Genomic DNA, 27,841 nt, shown 5'->3' on the forward strand with positions numbered 1-27,841 from the left:
AGGCAGAAAGACCCACAAACAAAGAACAACTGAAGACAGCTGCAGTTAGAGCCTGGCAAAGCATCAGAAAGGAGGAAACCCAGTCTTTGGTAATGTCCATGGATTCCAGACTTTAGGCAGTCATTGCCAGTAAAGGATTCTCAACAAAATATTAAAAATGAACATTTTATTTATGATTATATTAATTTGTCCAATTACATTTGAGCCCCTGAAAATGGAGGGACTGTATATAAAAATGGTTGCAGTTCCTAAAATTTGTACTTGATATTTATGTTCAACCCCTTGAATTAAAGCTGAAAGTCTGCACTTCAAATTCATTTGGATTGTTTTGTTTTAATTTATTCTGGTGGCATAGAGAGCCAAAAGTATGAAAATTGTGCCTGTGTCCAAATATATATGGACCTAACTGTAGCTCTGTCTGCCCTCCACTCAGAGATCCTGTGTCACTCATAGAAGCTGTAGTACGGCTTCTATAAATGACGCAGTGATGCAGAAAGAGTAAGCAGAGTCAAGCTCTCATGATGAGAGCTCCTGACAGCCCCTCAGTTGTATTACGCCCGCTGCCCCTGAATATCACAGTGATGGAGGTGGGTCAGCAAAAGAGACACTTTATACTAAATATAAGTTATGTCCCTTGTGCTGATTTTTATGTTTGTAATTTAGGATAAACTTAGTCATTAAGAAAAAGGCTATCGTGGGTGAGATACGGTAATGCAGTTAATGTCTTATTATTTAATGTATTACCAAGAGTTCACAGGTAGAGTATAAAATGACACTACAAGTGGAAATGCTTCTTAGTTTAAAGAGTACGCACATTCAATGCATCTCTGCAACATGTATTTTCCCCATGTGTTGTCTGTTTAAAAATGTTTGAAGGACAAATATATGTTGATCCTGCAAGAAATCCAGTGAGCTCCTAATTTCTTTTGGAGGCTGGCAACACAGTTGGATTGCTTTACTAAATTTTATTTTTTTGTATTACAGGTAATTATATAACAACTTCAATTTACGCAGCTCTTTACATATATATTGTACATTCACATCAGTCCCTGCCCTCAAGGAGCTTACAATCTAAGGTCTCTAACTCACATTCATACTTATATTAGGGCTAATTTAGCAACCAATTAACCTACCAGCATGTCTTTGGAGAGTGGGAGGAAACTGGAGTATCTGGAGGAAACCCATGCAGGCACAGGCAGAACATGCAAACTCCAGGCAGGTATGGTCATTGTTGGAATTCAAATCGACAACCCTAGTGCTGCCAGGTGGAAGTAATAAAGATAAATACACTGCACACTTTGCAAGTGCAATTATTCCAAAATTTAGTAAATTAGGGGAATCTCTGTTGATTTCCATCATCCAATCATGTGCAAGCAAAAATGCTGTTTTATCTATTTTCCCACATGTGATTGTGTATTCTTTGCGAAGTGAAGCTTTACCTTATTTACTAACCTCTGGAATAACTGCATTTGCAAAGTGCACAGTCTATTTTCTTTTAGTGAATCAACTCCAGTGCCTCTCCTGCTCTAAAATTACAAGCAGTGTTATCAGCCTTGTCCAGTTCAGCTCTATGGACTGCAGAACACTCCCTTCATGTTATAGGGATGAGTAAATGAGGAGATGCTCTGTAGTCCTAACAAACTATCTTAGGACAACAATGCTGCTTCTACCTAGATGCAGTAAAGTGTGAGCATGTCACCCCCAGACATGAAGCAGGGTCACCAGGTGAAAAAGAATACTTATGCAGCCACCACATCTTAGGACTGGTAAGATGCAATATATAACATTATGCTTTTACATAACCTTTAGGGTCATATGAGGCATTATGCCCTTAAAGCTTACTGTTGTCAGCAAGAGATATAGAAGCAAGTGCAATCATTCTACATCAGTGCCAGGGGCGGACCGACCATTTGGAAACTCGGGAACTGCCCAAGGGCCCGGGGTCAGTAGGGGGCCCCATGAGATGCCCCTGGTACCTTTTCATATGCTTTTTTTGAGTTTGGGCAAGTACACAGGGGCACCATGATTCCCTATTGCCCGGGGGCCCCATGAGTTGTCAGTCCACCCCTGATCAGTGCCAAGGACATAGCACAGTTTTTGTATTGCACGTTTGTTAAAAAGTTACACATTTACATGTATTATATATCTTAAAACCAATCTCCAGCCAAAGCTCCTTCCCATTCCATCCCTCTCTCACACCCCCTCTCATCCAGTCAGCAGTTATTACAAAAATAAATATCTTGTGATACTCCCCTTTATCTGCCATCCCTGTCCCTTACTGGCACCTTTTCTGGTGGGAGAGACAACCATTGGACCTAAGTCTGCAGTCTGCACCCAGGGCCGTGGATAAGGGGGTACCACCAGTCCTCCTGTACAGGGCCCAGGCATGCAGGGGGACCCAGGCAGCTGGGTGAATCAGATGTGGGCAGGAAGGGTGAACAGGGCAATTACTGGAACCAATCCCTTATATGGTTCTCTCTGCAGCAGCTGAAAGCTGGGTTCTCCTCTGCTCCTCGCTTTCAGCTGCTGCAGAGAGAAACATACAGGGGATCAGTTCCAGTAATTTACCAGCCTCTTCCATTCCTGAATGAACACAATGAGTGATCGGTACCGATCACTCACTCTGTTCATTCATAACTGAAGCAGAGTCAACTGTGTTTTTTGTGGCCATCGGAGGCCCTGTTAGGTTGGCTGTATGGGGCCCTGTGGTTTGGGGGGCCCTGTCAGGTTGGCTGTAAGGGGCCCTGTGGTTTCTAACAGCAGCCCTGTCTGCACCCATACTAACCAGTCACCTCTTTGTGATGTTATCAAGCTGCTCCAGCCAATGGGAAGTGTCCCCATCCCTCACAAAAAAACATCATTCCTCTGAAGTCTAGAAGATAGAAAACTTGGAACAAGGCACATCATGGTACCATGGTTTTGGATGAATATTTCCTGGTATTTAGATTAGTTTATTTTTAAACTAACTCTATTATTAGTTAGTGGGATGGGTGGGGGTGATAGGGGGTTAGCTATAATTTCAGTTTTAAAAATTAATTTTAGTTTAATTTAATTTTACTCAATGTGTGCCATATAATTTATAGCTAAACGTGTCTGATTTTATCATAAAAACATGGTATTGTATTTATCATAAATAGCATAGTACAGCATTATCAGAATTTTTTTCTTGGACATGAAAAAAATTCTTCATGAAATTATATTCTCTATATCACACCAGAATATAATTATGTGTCTCTTTTGGTGACACTGATACCCTTTTCAGCTCTGGTGTATTGTTGTACTTATCAACTGTCACTCAACTCAGCATTCTATCTTGTTGTTGTATTTTGACATAGGCATCACTTTAAACATAGCACAGCTGAAGCCATTTCCAAAAGAAGAGCGTGGATGACTGACATTGGTCTGTCTGCAGTAAAAGGAAAGCTGCAGTTTAAAAACCGGGGGAAAAACACAGTTGATTTTTCAAACAGCATTTTAAATATGTTTTATGTTTATTTGCTGTTTTATACATAATAAACCACAATGCATCATCATTCCTTCAACAAGTTTCAAAATACGGGTGTAGCATAATATTTATTCAAAAACGTGCCAAAAGCAATCAAATGTGCATTTAGTAGGATACACATGGTTGAGTAAATAAAGCTTTAAAATGAGATATCAACAATTAAATACCAGGTAAACCTTTGAAGTCGGTTTTATTTCACTAGACATGCTTTTTTTGCCCTTTTACAATGGAGAAAAAAATAGGGGGTTTGCAAATATTCCTCAAGAAAAAAAAATGAGAAAACTACTTAGACAGTTCCACAATTTTGTAGTTCAGTCTATTCAGTGATATCCTACCCCAGAACTGGGACATGGTTCATATGGGTAATGGCTTCTTCCCTTAGAACCTTCTTGCACAGATGATTTGCTTCATGACACATGTCTCTTTAGTCTAATTTTTGTTGACAGATTCATCAGACGTCTCTCTGTACTTCTGATAAGGAAGGCAAACTCTTATCACATGATTCTTCCTCTATTGGTCCCAGCGGACAAAGTTGTAGTGATTATCCAACTCAGCCAAGAGAAGGTGCTAGATGTGTAAAAGACATTGACCTTCATTTTCACTGACTTGTATTATGGACCATTCAGAAAAAAAGGATATTTGTATTTACAGCTACTGTGGTGGTATGGTATAGAATTTTAATGCCAAGACATACACTCACCGGCCACTTTATTAGGTACACCTTGCTAGTGCCAAGAAAATATCCCACACACCATTACACCACCACCACCAGCCTGAACCATTGATACAAAGCAGGATAGATCCATGCTTTTAAGTTGTTTATGACAAATTCTGACCCTACCATCTGAATGTTGCAGCAACCAGTCTGCCCATTTTCCTCTGACCTCTGATATCAACAAGGCATTTTCACCAACACAACTACAACTCGCAGGATATTTCCACTTTTTTGGACCATTCTCTGTAAGCCCTAGATGGTTTGTGTGAAAATTCCAGTGTAAAAGCAGTTTTTGAGATATCCAGACCAGCCTGTCTGGCACCAACAACCAAGCCACATTCAAAGTCACTTAAATGCCCTTTCTTCCCCATTCTGATGCTTGCTTTGAACTTCAGCAAGTCGTCTTTGCTATATCTAGATTGCCTGGATGTCTAAATGCATTGAGCTGCTGCCATGCGATTGGCTGATTAGCATTTTGTGTTACCGAGCAATTGAATAATAAAGTGGCTGATGAGTGTATATATTAGACATATTGAATGCTTGAGCCAGTGAGAAAAAAATGCTTTCTTTTATGACTGGAGAATATCTTTAATGGATTATTTCACACTTTGCTAAGCTTCTGAGTATACATTAAAATATTAACCACTTCCTGCCAGAGGTGCATCCTCTCAGCTGGTGGACTTTAACCACCTCCCGTCCGCCATATAGACCAATGACGGGCACAAGGTGGTTCTCTTGTTCTGATAAGACATCATATAACGTCCTCCCATTCTCACCACGCATGCTCGGCTCAGGGAGCGCGCAGCGCGGCGATCGGCGGTGCGCTGTGTCCCTCGGACACAGCGGATCACCTATCACAGAAAGAGTCGAAGATGTTGGCTCGGTCATGTGATCAGCTGTGTCCAACCACAGCTGATCACATGTAAACACGGAAATGCCGGTTATCGGCATTTCTCTCCTCTCGAGCTGTCACGCTGGCAGCTCGAGCGGAGAGGCGGTAATCAGCTTTCCTCGGAGGGGACATGTACACTGATCATCAGGGCACTGATGATCAGTGTGCCCTGATGATCAGTGTAGCCCCAGCAGTGCCACCTGTCAAAGTCCATCAGTGCCAGCTGTCAGTGCCGATCAGTGCCACGTGCCAGCGCCACATCAATGCCACATATCAGTGCATACCAGTGCACATCAATGCCACAAATCAGTGCCCATCTGAGCTGCCTTTCAGTGCCATCCATCAGTGCCAGTCAGTGCCACCTATCGATGCCAATCAGTGCCACCTATCAGTGCTGCCAATCAGTGCCACCTATCAGTGCCAGTCAGTGCCACCTATCAGTGCCAGTCAGTGCTGCCTATCAGCTTGCATCAGTGCCACCTATCAGTGCCAGCCAGTGCCGCCTAACAGTGCCAGTCAGTGCCGCCTAACAGTGCCAGTCAGTGCCGCCTATCAGTGCCAGTCAGTGCCGCCTAACAGTGCCATATATCAGTGCCATATATCAGTGCCATGTATCAGTGTTGCCTTTCAGTGCCCATCAGTGAAGCCTGTCAATGCCCATCAGTGCCACCTACCAGTGCCACCTCATCAGTGCCCATCAGTGCCACCTATCAGTGTCCATCAGTGCAGTCTATCAGTGCCCATCACTGCAGCCTTATTAGCGCACATCAGTGAAGGAGAAAAATCACTTATTTACAAAATTTTATAACAAAAACTAAGAAAAAATGTTTTTTTTTCAAAATTTTCTGTGGTTTTTGGTTTGTTTAAGAAAAATAAAAAACCCAGAGGTGATTAAATACCACCAAAAGAAAGCTCTATCTGTCACAAAAGAATGATACAAAATTTTACATGGGTGCAGTGTTGCATGACCGCGCAATTGTCATTCAAAGTACAACAGCACTGAAAGCTGGAAATTGGCCTGGGCAGGAAGGGGGTATAAGTGCCCTGTAGGCTAGTGGTTAAAGCTAAGAGGCCATATATATGCATCCCTGTGTAAACATTTTTCTGTGCTGAAAGTGTGCATCCTGGGCACCCTGAGTGTGGTTACCGGCGGGTACCACAAAGCTCCAAATAGATACTTGCGATCAGGAGCTTTCCAATCATGTGACCGCTGTGACTGCCAATCACAGCAGTCACATGATCAGAATGCCCACCTTTGCCTTCCGACATTCAGGACCTCTTAACCAGTTGCCGACCGCAGATAGCCGAATGACGGCTACATTGCGGCCGGCCAGTTCTGGGAGGGCGTCATATGACATCCTCCCAGAACGCGCTCTCCTGCACGCACCCGGCGAGCTCCATGATTGCTGTGTCCTACGGACACAGCTGATCACGTGATGTGGTAAAGGGCCAATCACAGCGGCTTTTTACTACGTGATCAGCTGTGTCCAATGACACGCTGATCACAGGGAAATGCAATTGCCGGTTCTTGGCTGTACTTTTCTCGTGCTGTCAGAACGTGGGGAAAGTACTGCCGAGAACCGGCAGTTGTTAGAGCAGGGATCGGCACTGATCATCAGGGCACTGATGATCAGTGCCCTGATGATCGGTGTCCAGCAGTGCCACCCACCAGTTCCACCCACCTGTGCCCAGCAGTGCTGCCCACCAGTGCCCAGCATTGCCACCCACCTGTGCCCATCAGTGTCACCCACCTGTGCCCATCAGTGCCACCCACCTGTGTCACCCAACTCTGCCCATCAGTGCCACCCACATCTGCCCATCAGTGCCACCCACCTCTGCCCATTAGTGCAGCACAGCAGTGCTGCCAGTCAGTGCCCAGCAGTTGCACCAGTCAGTGCCCAGCAGTGCCGCCAGTCAGTGCCCAGCAGTGCCACCAGTCAGTGCCCAGCAGTGCCACCAGTCAGTTCCCAGCAATGCCACCAGTCAGTGCCGCCTATCAGTGCTGACTATCAGTACCCATCATCAGTGCCGCCTATCAGTTCCACCTATCAGTTCCGTCTATCCGTGCCACCTCATTAGTGCTGCCTATCAGTGCCACCCATCAGTGCCCTTCAGTGCTGCCTATCAGTGCCCATCAGCGCTGATTATCAGTGCCCATCAGTGCTGCCTATCAGTGCAGCCTCATCAATGCACATCAGTAAAGGAGAAAAATTACCTGTTTGCAAAATTTTATAATAGAAACAAAGAAACCTTTTTTTCAAATTTTTTGCTCTTTTTTTGTTTATAGCACAAAAAATAAAACCCCCAGCGGCAAGTAAATACCACCAAAAGAAAGCTCTATTTGTGAGAAAAAAATGATAAAAATTTCATATGGGTACAATGTTGCATGACCATGCAATTGTCATTCAAAGTGCAACAGCACTGAAAGCTGAAAATTGGCCAGTAGGCAAGTGGTTAAAGGGCCGGAAGGCAGCAGCGGAAAGGGGTCAAGGTTGTCGTCATTAATGTTTTATCATCTAATACAGTTCATATGGTAGATGGAAAAATGTTTGTTAACCTCTTCCTATCCATCTTATAGCAGAAATAGTGCTACAGGGCGGCACGGGTGCACAAAATCATGTATATATATGTGATTTTGCATTTACGGGTAGGGGGCGCGCGTGAGCCGCATGCATGCCCTAACCGCGCCACCATTCGCGGCCGTGACTGTCAATCACCAGGTCCCCTATGTAAAACACTCCCAGCACATAGCTAACCCTTTGATTGCCCCTCATGTTAACCCCTTCCTGCCCAGTGCCATTAGTACAGTGTCAGTGTTTTTTTTAGCACTGATCACTGTATTGGTGTCACTGGGGATGTCAGTGGCACCAAGTCAGTTCCCTCCAGTGTCAGAATGCCTGCCGCAGTCCTGCTATAAGTCGCTGATCGCTGTCATTACTAGTAAAAAAATGTTTTTAATTCCAGTATCTAACCTCCATTAGTAAACACTATAACTTTCACGTAAACCATTTAATTTACACGTATTGGGATTTTTTCTAGCAAAGACATGTGGCAGAATACATTTTGCCATAAATTTATAATGAAATTAGATTTTTAAAAAAATTTTACTGGACATGTTTAATAGCAAAATGTAAAAATGTAGTTTTTTTTCTCAAAATTGTGGGTGTTTTTCTTTTATAGCGCAAAAAAATAAAAACGCATGGGCGATCAAATACCACCAAAATAAAGCTCAATTCGTGGGAAAAAAAGGACGTAAAATTAATTTGGATGCAGCATTGCATGACTGCGCAATTGTAAGTTAAAATAACGCAGTGCCATAACCAAAAAATGGCCTGGTCAGGAAGCGGGGTAAATCCTCAGGAGGGCAAGTGGTTAATGGATGTAAACTGTAAAATGTTGTATTGAAGGTAGATCAGTCCAAGACAAGAGTTATGTCAATGGTCCTGCTGAATTCATGATTTTTCCATTTTTTTTAAAGATGGTTCAGTATAGTAAATAATGTGTAAGTGGTGGCTCACTGCATAAGTAATTTGCGTGCTAGAAGTATATTATGTGTAATGCAGAAGGACTTTTAGAAGAAATGAGCTCAACAGTAAGAAATCTGAGACTTCACATTTAAAATTCTAAAATGTGATGTTTTGAACTGGAAAACTCAAAACTAAGTAACTAATTGCCAATCCGAGCCTAATGTCTAAACAATATACTTCAAATATACTTCAACTCATTAGTAATATGCAGTTCAGTTTTGGGCACCAATTCACAAAAAGAACATTGGAGAACTTGAGAAAGTACAGAGAAGGGCAACCAAACTGAAAAGAGGCTTGGAGGAGCTCAGCTATGAGGAAAGATTAGAGGAACTGAATTTATTCTCTCTTGAGAAGAGGAGATTAAGGGGGGATATGATCAACATGTATAAATACATCAGTGGTTCATATAGTGAACTCAGTGTAGAGCTATTCACCCTGAGAAAAAGAAATTTAATCTCCAAACACGGAAAGGTTTCTTCACAGTGAGAGCTATGAAAATGTGGAATAGACTCCCTCAAGAGTTGGTTCTGGCCAGCTTAGTGGATTAAAAATAGTCCTGGATTCTTTCTTAGATAACAGACTATAACTGGATACTAACATGTATAGGTAAAGTTGATCCAGGGAACATCCGATTGCCTCTCGGAGGATCAGGAAGGATTTTTTTTTCCATGCAGGAGCAAATTGGATCATGCTTTGCTGTTTTTTTTTTTGTCTTCCTCTGGATCCTCTGGATCAACTGTGGGTGTAAGATTATAACATTTTTTTCAATGGTTGAACCGGATGGACATTTGTCTTTTTTAAGCCAGACTAACTGTGTAAATTAGCCTTCGATTACAGTATGTCAATATAGGATGTTTAGAGGTAAGTAACTTGTCTAAAATATGTTAAATGTAAAAAATTATTTTATGGGAAGATTGGTAATGAAATTAATGGTCTTTTTAAACCTAGCTCTTAACATGAGCTCAATCCCTAAAGCCAATTAAAGCGTAATTCAACTTTTTAATAAAGTGGGGAAGGATTAACATTTTTGGCAGGTTCTTATTTCCTAAATCATAGGACCACACTCCTTTCACTGTTGACCTTGGTAATAGATGGGTGCTAGTAGTGACTGTAGTGAATGGTGTCACTTAAAACACAGTAAAACAATTAGACGTCACCACACCTCCATTGTAAACATACTGTAGACACTCATTTATTAGTGCAGTTTCACATCAGTCAAATAAGTCAATGTTTCTGGGCAACAGAGTGACAATTTGCAATGCAATATCACATGTACAGTATATCTACATGAGTGAACATGCAAAACGAATATTCCACCCTCAGTGATATCATAGTATCATAATTGTTCCTAAAAGAAACATTATGCTAAAATAATTAAATGTATGCAAATAAATATTTAATATAAAAACAAACAAGTGCAAAGGGTACCTCAAAACCCAGAAATGCAATGTGGGTGGCAAGGTAAATGGAGAATTCAGCACTGGCATCATTATTGTCTAGCAACCCTATGCAGGTCAATGTATGTTGAAGCATGTTGAAAAGAAATGTAAGTTTGCTGCAGGCAGTTTCTCAGTAATCACTTACCAGGCGTGCTGTAATATTGAAAGCTTTCATCAGGTCACAAGATGGAAGGTGGCAGCAGAAGATTGAGCTGTGTAAGACTATAGGAATATGCAAAAACACAGCCAAGAACATAAAGGCTGCTGCACAGGCTGTGGGATATAAATGACAGAGTCATGGGGGATGTTCAAACAAAGATGGTGCCAGAAGGAACATAAACCCATTGTCAGTTTATTACAGGTTTATGTTTACATGTTATGTTGACATTCTAACTCTTCCTCACTTGCTTGTGACTGTGCAGGTGATAAGTCAATACTTTGCACTCATCACAGTATTCCATTGTTTCCGGTCCTAAACCTTTAACCCCTTTTCTCTCAGGACAGGACAGTCTTAAACTGCCCATGTATGGGTCAGTTTTCAGCTGAACAAAAAAAATGGACTTGATTCCCCATTCACACATTCTGTGTGGATGCTGGAATCCTCCCCAATGCGTCTTTGTATTCTGACAGCGGGTAGTCTCCCTCTCCTCCCCACTGTCAGAATACACTGATCAGCACAGCAGCCTATTGGCTGCAGTGCTTATCGAAATTATGCAGCAGTCTGATTTATTGACTTATGAATGGGAGTGGCCATACATGGATCAAAATTTTGATCCATGTATGGCCAGCTTTAGCTTTGAAAAGAAAATTTAGTAAGACTAAAAAACTTTTAAGACAAAGCTACTGATGTGAAAATTTCAGGATATTATTAGAGATGAGCGAATCGAAGTAGCCGAAGTGGAATTCGAGTCGAATATCGGAAAAATTTCGCCGAATCCGAAAAATAGCCTACTTCGGACGCGCGAATCGAAATTTTTCCGAAAATGGCGGCGGACATGTGCGGCGACGGAGCGGGGATGTCTGGGAAGGCGCGCAGACAAGGCGCGCTGACCCATAATGCATTCCTCAATGACATGTGATCGCATCAGCCAATCAGCAGCCAGCCAGCCAGCACTGTGTAATGGTCGAGCTATAAATAGCGGCCATTTTGGAATTCTTCATTTGCCTGCAGTCATTGAACAGAGGCAGACCGCTCTGTATTAGGGACAGAGTTAGGGCCACAGAAACGATACTTGGGGACAGAGAAACGTTACTTAGGGACAGAGAACCATTACTCAGGGACACAGAATTGTTAGTGAGGGCCACAGAATCGTTACTTAGGGACAAAGAAACGCTAGTTAGGGCCACAGAATTCTTACTCAGGGACAGACAGAATTGTTACTGAGTGCCAGAGAATTGTGACTTAGGGCCACAGAAACGTTATTAGGGCCACAGAATTGTTACTCAGGGACAGACAGAATTGTTACTGAGTGCCAGAGAATTGTTACTTAGGGCCACAGAAACTTTAGTTAGGGCCACAGAATTGTTACTCAGGGACAGACACAGAATTGTTACTGAGGGCCACAGAACTGTTACTTAGGGCCACAGAAACTTTAGTTAGGGCCACAGAATTGTTACTCAGGGACAGACACAGAATTGTTACTGAGGGCCACAGAACTGTTACTTAGGGCCACAGAATTGTTACTCGCACAGACACAGAATTGTTACTCAGGGACACAGAATTGTTACTGAGGGCCACAGAACCGTTACTTAGGGCCACAGAATTGTTACTCGCACAGACACAGAATTGTTACACAGGGACACAGAATTGTTACTGAGGGCCACAGAACCGTTACTTAGGGCCACAGAATTGTTACTCAGGGACACAGAATTGTTACTGAGGGCCACAGAACTGTTACTTAGGGCCACAGAATTGTTACTCGCACAGACACAGAATTGTTACTCAGGGACACAGAACTGTTACTGAGGGCCACAGAACTGTTACTTAGGGCCACAGAATTGTTACTCGCACAGACACAGAATTGTTACACAGGGACACAGAATTGTTACTGAGAGCCACAGAACCGTTACTTAGGGCCACAGAATTGTTACTCAGGGACACAGAATTGTTACTGAGGGCCACAGAACTGTTACTTAGGGCCACAGAATTGTTACTCGCACAGACACAGAATTGTTACTCAGGGACACAGAATTGTTACTGAGGGCCACAGAACCGTTACTTAGGGCCACAGAATTGTTACTCGCACAGACACAGAATTGTTACACAGGGACACAGAATTGTTACTGAGGGCCACAGAACCGTTACTTAGGGCCACAGAATTGTTACTCAGGGACACAGAATTGTTACTGAGGGCCACAGAACTGTTACTTAGGGCCACAGAATTGTTACTCGCACAGACACAGAATTGTTACTCAGGGACACAGAACTGTTACTGAGGGCCACAGAACTGTTACTTAGGGCCACAGAATTGTTACTCGCACAGACACAGAATTGTTACTGAGGTACACAGAATTGTTACTGAGAGCCACAGAACCGTTACTTAGGGCCTCAGAATTGTTACTCAGGGACACAGAATTGTTACTGAGGGCCACAGAACTGTTACTTAGGGCCACAGAATTGTTACTCGCACAGACACAGAATTGTTACTCAGGGACACAGAATTGTTACTGAGGGCCACATAACCGTTACTTAGGGCCACAGAATTGTTACTCGCACAGACACAGAATTGTTACACAGGGACACAGAATTGTTACTGAGGGCCACAGAACCGTTACTTAGGGCCACAGAATTGTTACTCGCACAGACACAGAATTGTTACTCAGGGACACAGAACTGTTACTGAGGGCCACAGAACTGTTACTTAGGGCCACAGAATTGTTACTCGCACAGACACAGAATTGTTACACAGGGACACAGAATTGTTACTGAGAGCCACAGAACCGTTACTTAGGGCCACAGAATTGTTACTGAGGGCCACAGAACTGTTACTTAGGGCCACAGAATTGTTACTCGCACAGACACAGAATTGTTACTCAGGGACACAGAATTGTTACTGAGGGCCACAGAACCGTTACTTAGGGCCACAGAATTGTTACTCGCACAGACACAGAATTGTTACACAGGGACACAGAATTGTTACTGAGGGCCACAGAACCGTTACTTAGGGCCACAGAATTGTTACTCAGGGACACAGAATTGTTACTGAGGGCCACAGAACTGTTACTTAGGGCCACAGAATTGTTACTCGCACAGACACAAAATTGTTACTCAGGGACACAGAACTGTTACTGAGGGCCACAGAACTGTTACTTAGGGCCACAGAATTGTTACTCGCACAGACACAGAATTGTTACACAGGGACACAGAATTGTTACTGAGAGCCACAGAACCGTTACTTAGGGCCACAGAATTGTTACTCAGGGACACAGAATTGTTACTGAGGGCCACAGAACTGTTACTTAGGGCCACAGAATTGTTACTCGCACAGACACAGAATTGTTACTCAGGGACACAGAACTGTTACTGAGGGCCACAGAACTGTTACTTAGGGCCACAGAATTGTTACTCGCACAGACACAGAATTGTTACACAGGGACACAGAATTGTTACTGAGGGCCACAGAACCGTTACTTAGGGCCACAGAATTGTTACTCAGGGACACAGAATTGTTACTGAGGGCCACAGAACCGTTACTTAGGGCCACGTAAACGTTAATCAGGGACAGACACAGAATTGTTACTGAGGTACACAGAATTGTTACTGAGGGCCACAGATCCGTTACTTAGGGCCACGTAAACGTTAATCAGGGACACAGAATTGTTACTGAGGGCCACAGAACCGTTACTTAGGGCCACATAAACGTTAATCAGGGACACAGAATTGTTACTTAGGGCCACAGAACCGTTACTTAGGGCCACAGAATTGTTACTCACGGACAGACACAGAATTGTTTCTTGAGGGACACAGAATTTTTACTGAGGGCCACAGAACCGTTACTTAGGGCCACAGAAACGTTAATCAGGGACACAGAATTGTTACTGAGGGCCACAGAACCGTTACTTAGGGCCACGTAAACGTTAATCAGGGACAGACACAGAATTGTTACTGAGGGACACAGAATTGTTACTGAGGGCCACAGAACCGTTACTTAGGGCCACATAAACGTTAATCAGGGACACAGAATTGTTACTTAGGGCCACAGAACCGTTACTTAGGGCCACATAAACGTTAATCAGGGACACAGAATTGTTACTTAGGGCCACAGAACCGTTACTTAGGGCCACAGAATTGTTACTCACGGACAGACACAGAATTGTTTCTTGAGGGACACAGAATTTTTACTGAGGGCCACAGAACCGTTACTTAGGGCCACAGAAACGTTAATCAGGGACACAGAATTGTTACTGAGGGCCACAGAACCGTTACTTAGGGCCACGTAAACGTTAATCAGGGACAGACACAGAATTGTTACTGAGGGACACAGAATTGTTACTGAGGGCCACAGAACCGTTACTTAGGGCCACATAAACGTTAATCAGGGACACTGAATTGTTACTGAGGGCCACAGAACCGTTACTGAGGGCCACAGAACCGTTACTGAGGGCCACAGAACCGTTACTTAGGGCCACATAAACGTTAATCAGGGGGACACAGAATTGTTACTGAGGGCCACAGAAACGTTACTTAGGGCCACATAATTGTTACTCAGGGACAGACACAGAATTGTTACTGAGGGACACAGAATTGTTACTGAGGGACACAGAACCGTTACTTAGGGCCACAGAATTGTTACTCAGGGACAGACACAGAATTGTTACTCAGGGACACAGAATTGTTACTCAGGGACAGAGAATCGTTGAATTAAAGAGTATGTCAGACAACATGCAGAGGAGTGGCAGAGGAGGCAATGTTTTAGGAGCGAGCAGACGTGGCAGCAGAGGAAGGGGTCGAGGCAGCACTATTCGCAGCCAGAGGCCAGTGCTCCCGGTGTCATCCAGCGGTCGTGTCTCCACCGACAACCCTGCCGTCATCGATTGGTTGGCTCGGTCGTCTTCCTCTTCCCAGGTCACCTCTGACACCTACAGCCAACGGTCGGTGGGTACGTCAGACACAACCGTTAGTTGGCATGGCCCGGGACCAAGCCCACTGAAATCACGTGTCCTCTACCTTCCCCTGTCCTTTGGTGTTCCCTCACCAAGCGAAGTATCGCATGCTGTGGGCTCAGCCCCACTGTACAGTGAGGAAGAGCTAACAGAGGGCGGTCAGGAACGGGGGGAGACATCCGCCTTTTCAGCAGCCAGGCAAAGAAGTAGTGGCGAGGAGAGTGGCCCGGTAGCCGGTCTAGAGACAGGTCTGTCTCCTGACCCAGACGCAGCCGAGGGGGCTAGTAGTGAGGCGGAGACCCTACTTGATGATGAGGAGGTTGATCGCACTTGGCAGCCTCGTCGTCATCAGGCAATTTCTTCCGCATCATCAGGAGAAGAGGGTGGCAGCTTGGCAGTGAGCGAAACAGTCGGTGGGTTGCCCAGGAGACAGCAGCAGGGTCGCAGCAGTGTCAGTGGAGCCAAACGGCCACGGAGTAGAGCACCAGCTCCACTGCAGCCTACCACCACGGCCAGTAGTGGTGCCGGTGTGCACGGAGGAAGCAGCAGTCAGCCAGTGAGGAGTATCGGGGGCAAAGTTTCCTACTCGGCGGTGTGGCAATTTTTCGTCAAGCCGCCCGAGGAAGTAAACGTAGCCGTATGTCGACTATGTGGCCAGAAAGTCAAGCGTGGCCAGGGGGCCCATGTTGGGACTACAGCGTTGCGGCAGCATATGCAGCGTCGCCATTTGGTGGCCTGGGAAAACCGTGATAAAGATACGGCGGTTCTGCCCGCCCCAGCCCCCGCTCCATCACCCGCTCCGTTACTTGCTCCGTCACCCGACGTCAATCGCCCTCCATCAGCCAGTCAAGGCTCCAACACCTCTGCTGAGGGGAGTTTTCGCTCGTTGGCATCTTCCGCTCGTTCAGATGCTCCTTCTCCTGCTACTCCTCTTCACGGATTCCGTCAGCAGTCTTTCTTGGAATCCGTTTCCAAGAGACAACAGTTTGCGAGCACGCACCCGACGGTGCAAAAGCTGAACGTCCTCCTGTCCAAGTTGCTGGTGCTGCAGTCCCTCCCTTTCCAAGTGGTGGACTCAGCACCTTTCAGAGAAATGATGGCTTGTGCCGCGCCGCGGTGGAGAGTGCCAAGCCGTCATTTCTTCGCCAAAAAGGCAGTGCCAGCCCTGCATTCACATGTAGAAGACATGGTGGGCCAGTCTTTGAGCATGTCGGTCTCTGCCAAAGTGCACGGCAGCGCCGACGTGTGGAGCTGTAACTACGGTCAGGGACAGTACATGTCATTTACGGCCCACTGGGTGAACGTGGTGCCGTCACAGCTGCACCAGCAACTTGGACAGGTCACGCCGCTTTTGCCTCCACGTTTGCACGTCCTTGGTCCGGCAAAGATGTCCGCCTCTACCACCTCTTCTTCCGCCGTGTCCTCAGCCGCCACCCCCGTGCCAAGTCCCATTACCCGACCGGCATATCACATGTGCAGGGCGCAACGGTGTCACGCTGTTCTGCACCTGGTATGCCTTGGCGAACGTAGTCACACAGGGGAGGAACTTCTGAGTGTAATGAACAGAGAAATCGACAGATGGCTGTCTCCGCGCAAACTGAAAATCGGAACCATGTTGACCGACAACGGAAAGAACATGGTGTCTGCTCTGCGTCAAGGAAGGTTGTGCCATGCGCCATGCATGGCTCACGTGTTCAATCTGGTTGTCAAGCGGTTCCTAAAATCCACCATCCCACTGCAAGACATCCTTAAAATGTCACGTAAACTTTGCATGCATTTCAGCCATTCCTACACCGCAAAGCACACCCTCCTTGAGCTGCAGCGGCAGAACGGAATTCCACATCATCGCCTGATCTGCGACGTTGCAACAAGGTGGAATTCAACCCTACACATGTTAGACCGCCTTTACGAGCAGCGAAAGGCCATCGCCGATTTCCTGATGTTAAAAGCGGATAAAGGTACTCCCCTGTGTAACTTCGATGTCAGCCATTGGCAGCTCATGCGTGACACCTGCCGCTTGCTCAGGCCCTTTGAGGAGGCCACGCTATTCGTGAGTCGGCAGGACTATGGGATGAACGACGTCATTCCTCTGTTGCACGTCCTTGAACAAATGCTGTTAACAAAGGCTGGTCAGGGTGCGGTAGACGTGGCGCACAGATCTCAACACCACATGACCCCTGTGGGGGCAGGACAGGAAGAAGAGGAGGAGGTAGAGGAGGACATTTGTGCTCAGGAATTATTGAGTGAAATGGGTGGTTTTTCCACTCAGCGGACAGGAGTGGAGGAGCAGGAGCATCTGGTAGAGGAGGAGGAGGAGGAGACAGAGGACCCAGACGCACCGTGGCAGTATGCTGTGGAGATGGAGGCAGGGAGTCCCTCGCATTCCTTGGCACAAATGGCCCATAGCATGCTCGGTTGCTTGCGTAGCGACAGCCGAATAATAACCATCAGACAGAGGGATGACTTTTGGCTGTCCACCTTGTTGGACCCTTGCTACCGTTCAAAAATGGTGGCCTTTTTCACACCTGCTGAGAGGGAGGCCAAAATAACGTACTATAAAAACCACCTATGTAGTCAGTTGGTCTCTGCCTTTGTGCGCCAACGTCCATCCTCAGACACTGTGGGCCCTGTGCGCTCGCGTTCCGCTGCCATGGCAGCAGGGGAGGGGTGGGGTGGTAGGAGCAGTGGCAGCTCCACCAGCAGCGGCTGCCTCAGTCTGCAGTCGATGATGAGTAGCTTTCTTCACCAGCGCAGTGAGGAAACTACTAACCAGCCGCAGCAGCAGCAGCAGCAGCATCAGGTGGACCTGGAGCAGGACCTCAAACAACAGGCTTGGGCCTACTTGGACAGCACCCTGCCAACCGAGGTAGACAATCTCCTTGACTACTGGGCAACGAAACTTGACCTTTGGCCCCAACTAGCTGAATTTGCCCTTGAAAGGCTGTCATGCCCGGCCAGTAGCGTGGCATCGGAGCGTGTGTTTAGTGCGGCAGGAGGTATTGTAACTCCGCGGAGGACACGACTGTCCACCCAAAGTGTGGAGAGACTCACGTTTGTGAAAATGAATCAGGCGTGGATTAGTCTGGATTTCAAACCACCAGTTCCTGACACAACTGACTAAATCCGCCATGAATCATGCCTCAAACATGTGCCACTTTCAGGTCTCCTCACACACTGCTGGTGTGTTCCATTTTTTGTCATAGGGTGCTGGCAGATTACGGGCCTCCCATAGCTGCTGCCAGGCCCCTAATCTGCCATGGGCCCCTATATACCGCCTCCTCATGCTGCTGCCAAGTCCAGAGTCTCTCATGGGTCCCTGTACGGCCTCCCATTGCTGCTGTCTCCATCGCCACACTCTGCCATGTGCCACTTTCAGGTCTCCTCACACTGCTGGTGTGTAAAATTTTTTGACATAGGGTGCTGGCAGATTACGGGCCTCCTATAGCTGCTGCCAGGCCCCTAATCTGCCATGGGCCCCTATATACCGCCTCCTCATGCTGCTGCCAGGTCCAGAGTCTCTCATGGGTCCCTGTACGGCCTCCCATTGCTGCTGTCTCCATCGCCACACTCTGCCATGTGCCACTTTCAGGTCTCCTCACACACTGCTGGTGTGTAGAATTTTTTGACATAGGGTGCTGGCAGATTACGGGCCTCCTATAGCTGCTGCCAGGCCCCTAATCTGCCATGGGCCCCTATATACCGCCTCCTCATGCTGCTGCCAGGTCCAGAGTCTCTCATGGGTCCCTGTACGGCCTCCCATTGCTGCTGTCTCCATCGCCACACTCTGCCATGTGCCACTTTCAGGTCTCCTCACACACTGCTGGTGTGTAGAATTTTTTGACATAGGGTGCTGGCAGATTACGGGCCTCCTATAGCTGCTGCCAGGCCCCTAATCTGCCATGGGCCCCTATATACCGACTCCTCATGCTGCTGCCAGGTCCAGAGTCTCTCATGGGTCCCTGTACGGCCTCCCATTGCTGCTGTCTCCATCGCCACACTCTGCCATGTGCCACTTTCAGGTCTCCTCACACACTGCTGGTGTGTAGAATTTTTTGACATAGGGTGCTGGCAGATTACGGGCCTCCTATAGCTGCTGCCAGGCCCCTAATCTGCCATAGGCCCCTATATACCGCCTCCTCATGCTGCTGCCAAGTCCAGAGTCTCTCATGGGTCCCTATACGGCCTCCCATTGCTGCTGTCTCCATCGCCACACTCTGCCATGTGCCACATTCAGGTCTCTTCACACTGCTTGTGTTTTCAATTTTTTGACATAGGGTGCTGGCAGATTACGGGCCTCCCATAGCTGCTGCCAGGCCCCTAATCTGCCATGGGCCCCTATATACCGCCTCCTCATGCTGCTGCCAAGTCCAGAGTCTCTCATGGGTCCCTACACGGCCTCCCATTGCTGCTGTCTCCATCGCCACACTCTGCCATGTGCCACATTCAGGTCTCTTCACACTGCTTGTGTTTTCAATTTTTTGACATAGGGTGCTGGCAGATTACGGGCCTCCCATAGCTGCTGCCAGGCCCCTAATCTGCCATGGGCCCCTATATACCGCCTCCTCATGCTGCTGCCAAGTCCAGAGTCTCTCATGGGTCCCTATACGGCCTCCCATTGCTGCTGTCTCCATCGCCACACTCTGCCATGTGCCACTTTCAGGTCTCCTCACACACTGCTGGTGTGTAGAATTTTTTGACATAGGGTGCTGGCAGATTACGGGCCTCCTATAGCTGCTGCCAGGCCCCTAATCTGCCATGGGCCCCTATATACCGCCTCCTCATGCTGCTGCCAGGTCCAGAGTCTCTCATGGGTCCCTGTACGGCCTCCCATTGCTGCTGTCTCCATCGCCACACTCTGCCATGTGCCACTTTCAGGTCTCCTCACACACTGCTGGTGTGTAGAATTTTTTGACATAGGGTGCTGGCAGATTACAGGCCTCCTATAGCTGCTGCCAGGCCCCTAATCTGCCATGGGCCCCTATATACCGCCTCCTCATGCTGCTGCCAGGTCCAGAGTCTCTCATGGGTCCCTGTACGGCCTCCCATTGCTGCTGTCTCCATCGCCACACTCTGCCATGTGCCACTTTCAGGTCTCCTCACACACTGCTGGTGTGTAGAATTTTTTGACATAGGGTGCTGGCAGATTACGGGCCTCCTATAGCTGCTGCCAGGCCCCTAATCTGCCATGGGCCCCTATATACCGCCTCCTCATGCTGCTGCCAGGTCCAGAGTCTCTCATGGGTCCCTGTACGGCCTCCCATTGCTGCTGTCTCCATCGCCACACTCTGCCATGTGCCACATTCAGGTCTCTTCACACTGCTTGTGTTTTCAATTTTTTGACATAGGGTGCTGGCAGATTACGGGCCTCCCATAGCTGCTGCCAGGCCCCTAATCTGCCATGGGCCCCTATATACCGCCTCCTCATGCTGCTGCCAAGTCCAGAGTCTCTCATGGGTCCCTATACGGCCTCCCATTGCTGCTGTCTCCATCGCCACACTCTGCCATGTGCCACTTTCAGGTCTCCTCACACACTGCTGGTGTGTAGAATTTTTTGACATAGGGTGCTGGCAGATTACGGGCCTCCTATAGCTGCTGCCAGGCCCCTAATCTGCCATGGGCCCCTATATACCACCTCCTCATGCTGCTGCCAGGTCCAGAGTCTCTCATGGGTCCCTGTACGGCCTCCCATTGCTGCTGTCTCCATCGCCACACTCTGCCATGTGATACTTTCAGGTCTCCTCACACTGCTGGTGTGTTGAATTTTTTGACATAGGGTGCTGGCAGATTACGGGCCTCCTATAGCTGCTGCCAGGCCCCTAATCTGCCATGGGCCCCTATATACCGCCTCCTCATGCTGCTGCCAAGTCCAGAGTCTGTCATGGGTCCCTGTACGGCCTCCCATTGCTGCTGTCTCCATCGCCACACTCTGCCATGTGCCACTTTCAGGTCTCCTCACACACTGCTGGTGTGTAGAATTTTTTGACATAGGGTGCTGGCAGATTACGAGCCTCCTATAGCTGCTGCCAGGCCCCTAATCTGCCATAGGCCTCTATATACCGCCTCCTCATGCTGCTGCCAAGTCCAGAGTCTGTCATGGGCCCCTATACCGCCTCCTCATGCTGCTGCCAGGTCCACAGTCTCTCATGCCATGTGCCACTTTCAGGTCTCCTCACACTGCTGGTGTGTTGAATTTTTTGACATAGGGTGCTGGCAGATTACGGGCCTCCCATAGCTGCTGCCAGGCCCCTAATCTGCCATGGGCCCCTATACCGACTCCTCATGCTGTGACGTTGCAACAAGGTGGAATTCAACCCTACATATGTTAGACCGCCTTTACGAACAGCAAAAGGCCATCACAGATTTCCTGATGTTAAAAGCAGATAAAGGTACTCCCTGTGTAACTTAGATGTCAGCCATTGGCAGCTCATGCGTGACACCTGCGCTTGCTCAGGCCCTTTGAGGAGGCCACGCTATTCGTGAGTCGGCAGGACTATGGGATGAACGACGTCATTCCTCTGTTGCACATCCTGGAACAAATGCTGTTAACAATGGCTGGTCAGGGTGCGGTAGACGTGGCGCACAGATCTCAACGCCACATGACCCCTGTGGGGGCAGGACAGGAAGAAGAGGAGGAGGTAGAGGAGGACATTGGTGCTCAGGAATTATTGAGTGAAATGGGTGGTTTTTCCACTCAGCGGACAGGAGTGGAGGAGCAGGAGCATCTGGTAGAGGAGGAGGAAGAGGAGACAGAGGACCCAGACGCACCGTGGCAGTATGCTGTGGAGATGGAGGCAGGGAGTCCCTCGCATTCCTTGGCACAAATGGCCCATAGCATGCTCGGTTGCTTGCGTAGCGACAGCCGAATAATAACCATCAGACAGAGGGATGACTTTTGGCTGTCCACCTTGTTGGACCCTCGCTACCGTTCAAAAATGGTGGCCTTTTTCACACCTGCTGAGAGGGAGGCCAAAATAACGTACTCGTTCAGATGCTCCTTCTCCTGCTACTCCTCTTCACGGATTCCGTCAGCAGTCTTTCTTGGAATCCGTTTCCAAGAGACAACAGTTTGCGAGCACGCACCCGACGGTGCAGAAGCTGAACGTCCTCCTGTCCAAGTTGCTGCTGCCAGGCTCGTAATCTGTCATGCGCCCCTGTACCGCCTCCTCATGCTGCTGCCAGGTCCAGAGTGTGTCATGGGCCCCCGTACCGACTCCTCATGCTGCTGCCAGGCCCGTAATCTGTCATGGGCCCCTGTACCGCCTCCCCATGCTGCTGCCAGGTCCAGAGTGTGTCATGGGTCCCTGTACGGCCTCCCATTGCTGCTGCCAGGCCCGTAATCTGCCATGGGCCCCCGTACCGACTCCTCATGCTGCTGCCAGGCCCGTAATCTGCCATGGGCCCCTGTACCGCCTCCTCATGCTGCTGCCAGGTCCAGAGTGTGTCATGGGTCCCTGTACGGCCTCCCATTGCTGCTGTCTCTATCGCCACACTCTGCCATGTGCCACTTTCAGGTCTCCTCACACTGCTGGTGGTTTCCATTTTTGTCATAGGGTGCTGTATGGCCTCCCATTGCTGCTGCCTCCACCGCCACACTGTGGCTCCACACTCTGGTTTTGGCCCCGTGACTGCCCAAATGAGTGAAGTTTGCGGTGATTCTAAGATCGACGGCACTCATCTGCATGTCATACTGACTGACAGTATTATTTCTCTTCCCCAGCAGACTCCAAGGGCATTTAAATTAAAGGTACAGTGTTCTGCACTAATATTAAGTCTCTCTGAAGCCTAGAAACACCCTTTTTTAAGTTAAATTCACAGCGAATTTATTCGACTCGAATCGAATATTGTCCACGAATTCGCCAAATCAGTCGAATCGAATTTTTCATTTCTTCGCTCATCTCTAGATATTATATGTGATTGCATTGAGCAAAAAAGGAATGAATATCAACATCTCAGACTGATTTACACTAGCCAATATTCATGTAGGTGCCAAACAATAGTTTATGTATTAAAAAACTATGATGTCAACCTTACACTTTCTTGATACATGTTATTGAAATGACATAGCTTACATATGACAGGGTCACATTTACCAGACAATACAAAGTGGCACATTTTCAAGGACATACGAACAAACGTAAGCCTAAACAGAAATAGAATCTATTCAACTTCAAGGACAAGACCTTGTCAGTGGTGTATTTTGTTCATGTGCTGTCCTTGGCAACACTAAAATTGGGCACCCCCCTCCCCCCCCAGGGCCCCCTAGGAGGAATAGCTATCAAGGAAAGGCTAGCGGCAGGAAGCTACTGGGCCACCCCAGCAAGAAATTAATCCAGGAGCTTAGCTGGCCAACACAAGGAACATGACACTTTTTTATATTTGCTAATTTCAGAAATGTGCTATGCCCAGGGGTGGACTGACCATTTGGAAACTCAGGCTCTGCCCGAGGGCCTGGGGTCAGTAGGGGGCCCCATGAGATGCCCCTGGTACCTTTTTCATAGGCTTTTGTGAGTTTGGGCAAGGACACAGGGGCCCCCATGATCCCCTATTGCCCTGGGGCCCCATGAGTTGTCAGTCTGCCCCTGGATGCCATTTAACAAATAAGTTAATACAGTCAGGGAGCATTATATCCCAATTATATATTGTTTTTTTTACAAATGTTGGGATTTCCATAATCTAAGACTAAGGCAATAAAAGGTATGTTAGTGCTCATTAATATTCATTATGACTTACACTACTTGAACACATGCACCAGAAGTCACATGCATGCCAGTCTACAGAAATTTCATTTAGGCAGCTAAGAGAATTAAAGCATCAACTTTAAATTGATGAGGATGTACAGTATGCTGAAATTCGAAAGCATGAGCACTGAAAGCTCCTTGAAAGTGGGACAGGTTCCTGGTAAATGGCAGAAAGAAGTAAAATGGTAAAGAATTTAAAGAAACCTTTCATTGCTTCACAATGGAGCAGATCAATTACCCTGGATAGGTCAGCACTTTGCAGCAAATATTCAATCACTGCAGACTGGCCTGATCTGGAGCAAACCTGTCAGGGATACCAGAATCAGGTATCCAGCTATGATGACTGGATCAGTGGACTGTACCTTTAGATATCAGGAACCAGGCTGATATTAACATGAATATCACTTTTACAACACTAACATCAATAAACCATAGAAAATGTAAACGTGAAAGTGCGGCAACCCAAATGATAACTTAACTATATACAAATGGAAGGAGCCCACATAAGCAGGGCAAGGTCAAAACAGGAAACAAAAGGAGCAGGAAGCAAGGTACCGGGAAAGCTGGATGCAGGGAGCAGGTCACATGAACAGGTCTCCAGGTCAGGTACATGAACAAGGATCAGGCTCAGGCAGGGACACAGCTTGCAGGAAGAACACTGAGGCACTGAGCTCCAGTCAAGGGCGAAATTATATACCTCGCAGCAGACCAAGTCCAGTGCAGCCTATTTTCTTGGATAGCCCAGCTGCTGGGAGACACCAACTGGTGGCCACCGGTAGTGCACCCTTCGACTCTGGGAACAATAATGCCTCTAGCAGGAGACCCAATTAATGACATAGGTCCTGACAGTTCCCCCATTGAGGAGTGGCCTCCAGAATCTCCATTCTGCCTTTAACCCAAAGTCCATGTGGGTGCAGGATAAGCCCAAAAATGTTTCCCCTTAGTTTGTGAGGACTTTCTTGCATTCTTTTGGCCAGGGTCTTTTAACCTGTTGGTAGGCGTGCCACCCTAGTTTGGTAATAGGTCATGCGTCCCACCACCAGGGTCTGGAAGCAGACTGGTCACCCTGCCGCTGGGGTCTCAATGCTTGGACCCCAAAGTCCAGCTGAAGGCCTAACACCAGAATCCCTGGTCCATGCAAATACCCTGATGCCAGGGTGTCCCATCACAACTGGACCTTCCACATCTGGTTTTATAGACACTGCTCCAACCTCTAACAGCCATGCAGGTCTACCCAAGGCATTGGTTGCCCAGCAAGGATTCCCTAATGCACCTGAGATTGCAGAGATACCATCTAGGTCATGGCAAGGCTCAGATGGAACCCTAACTTTTCCCAGAAGGCCTCTACTACTGGGGCTGAACTGGGGAATGCAGTTCATACTTCCAAAGTGGGTATCCAGACTATCAAGCTTTAGCACAACAAATGGCTGTAAGAGGGACTTTGGAGGGGCAGCAATTGGGATCTTTGACCGAAAGGGTAGCCAACAGTAGATGAGACCCAGGTACCAAAGGCTAGCTGGGCAGTGGGCACAAAACCTTCAGAGGCAGACTGGGCAACTAGCACAGGAGCATCAGAAGCAGGCTGGGCAGCAGGCAGAGAAGCATCAGAGGCAGGCTGGGCAGCCAGCAGAGAAGCATCAGAAGCAGGCTGGACAACAGGCAGAAGACCACCAGAGGCTGGCTGGGCAGCAGGCAGAGGACTGTCAGAGGCAGGCTGGGCAGCAGGCAGAGGACTTTCAGAGGCAGGCTGGGAAGCAGGCACAGCACCATCAGGCTGGGAAGCAGGCACCGCACCATCAGACTGGGCAGCAGGCTCGGCGCCATCAGGCTGGGCAGCAGGTATGACACAATCAGGCTGAGTAGCAGGAACAGGACCACCAGGCTGGACAGCAGGCATGGCACCATAAGGCTGAGTGGCAGGCACAGCACAATCAGGCTTGGAAGCAGGACCATCAGACTGGGCAGCAGGCACGGCACCATCAGGCTGGGCAGCAGATACAGGACCCGCTGGATGGGCAGCAAGTATAGGATCAGCAAGGTAAGGAAGGTCATTGGGTTCAGGACCATCAGAGGCAGGCAGGCTGTTGGGCACAGAATCACCAGAGGCAGGTGGGTCGTTAGGCACAAGACCCACCAGCTGAGCATCAAGAACAGGACCACCAGTCTGGGCATCAGGAACAGGACCCCCAGGCTGGGCATCAGGACCCTCAGGCTGGGCATCAGGAACCGGACTCTCTGGACTCTCTGAACAGCAAACACAGGACCACCAAGCTGGGCAACAGACAAAGAAGCATCAGAGGCAAGCTTGGCAGAGAATAGTAGATCACAAGAGGAAGATTTGGCAGTGAACAGCAGGGCACCAGCGGCAGACTGAACTCTGTCGACAAGCATAGAGGCAGGTTGCACCCATCAGCAGGCAGTGTAGAGGGGGACTGGATCCTATTAGTAGGTAGCATGCCATTAGGCTGGGCAATAGTCAGGGGATCAGTTAGGTCAGTTTGAATAGCCAACAAAGAGTCTATGGAGCAAAACTGGATGGGCAGATCAGCATGTGTGGAGGCAGAAGAGGCCAGAGCCAGAATTGTATGAGTTGGGAAAAATGTATTTTTCTTTTTAGGTTTAGACACTGGAATCTTGCAAGTGATTGCAGGGTTATGAACAGATTGTGCAGCAGATGGAGGAGTAATAGCAGCACTGAGAGGTAGTGGAAGAGGAGGAGCAGTTACAGAGGAGGATTTCTGATGGGTTGCCAGGGGCAACGGACTAGTAGAAGGGGTATTCACTGGATTAAATGCAGGAAATGTGCAGCTAGTGGAGACATTTAGTACTGACATTTAGCTGGAAGCAAAGTATACGGAACTGCAGCTGTGGCTGCTATGGATAACGGAGAGGAGGATCTCTGAGCAAATTGGTGTCTAGAGGCAGAAGTGGATTGATTCATGTTAACCACTTCAACTCTGGACACTTTCACCCCCTTCCTGTCCAGGCTAATTTTCAGCTTTCAGCTCTATCACACTTTGAATGACAATTGTGTGGTCATGCAACACTGTACCCATATGAATTTTGTAGCATTTTTTTGAGACAGATAAAACTTTATTTTGGTGGTATTTATTCACCACTGGGATTTTTATTTTTTTGCTATATAAATGAAAAAGTCCAAACTCTGCTCTGATCAAGAAGAGAGTGAGCCAGACAGATGCATTCCAACAAGTGTTCTCTCGTCTGATCTTTCAAAATTGGTGGTAATATCACTTGTCTTCTGTTACAAGCAGCACATAATACAAACCCTCCTCAGAATACATCTTGCAGCGATTAGCAAATGCTGAGACCTAATTCCCAGGTGCAGCTGATCTGATCATTAGTGGCTTCAGTGTTATGTCAGGGATACCACAGATATCCAGCTAGGATGACCAGATCAGTGGGCTGTACCTTAAGAAATCAGAAAGCAGGCTGAGTAAGGTTAAATTAAGTTTATTAACATGAATATCACTCTTACAATACCAACACCAATAAATCATCACAATGTAACGTGACAAAATAAATGTGAAAGTGCAGCAACCCAAACAGTAACCTAACTATCTATATACAAACGGAGGGAGCACACAAGCAGGGCAAGGTCAGGACAGAGATAGGAAACAAGAAGAGGATTGGACAAGGTACTGGGAGAGCTGGATGTAGGAACAGGTCTCAGGGTCAGGTAAAGGAACAAGGAACAAGGAACATGGCTCAGGATCAGTCTCAGGCTCAGGATCAGGATCAAGCTGGGACACGGCTTGCAGTAAGGACACTGAGGCACTGAACTGTAGTCAAGGGTGCATACCACATCAGGTGCAGCCTAAATACTTGGACAGCCCAGCTGCTGGGAGACACCCGCTGATGGCCATTGCAACTGGACTCTTCGACTCTGGGAACAACAGTACCA

The sequence above is a fragment of the Staurois parvus genome, unplaced genomic scaffold (genome assembly GCF_062004578.1).
Source record: "Staurois parvus isolate SC_StPar_1 unplaced genomic scaffold, SC_StPar_1.0 ptg000011l, whole genome shotgun sequence".
NCBI lineage: Eukaryota > Metazoa > Chordata > Amphibia > Anura > Ranidae > Staurois > Staurois parvus.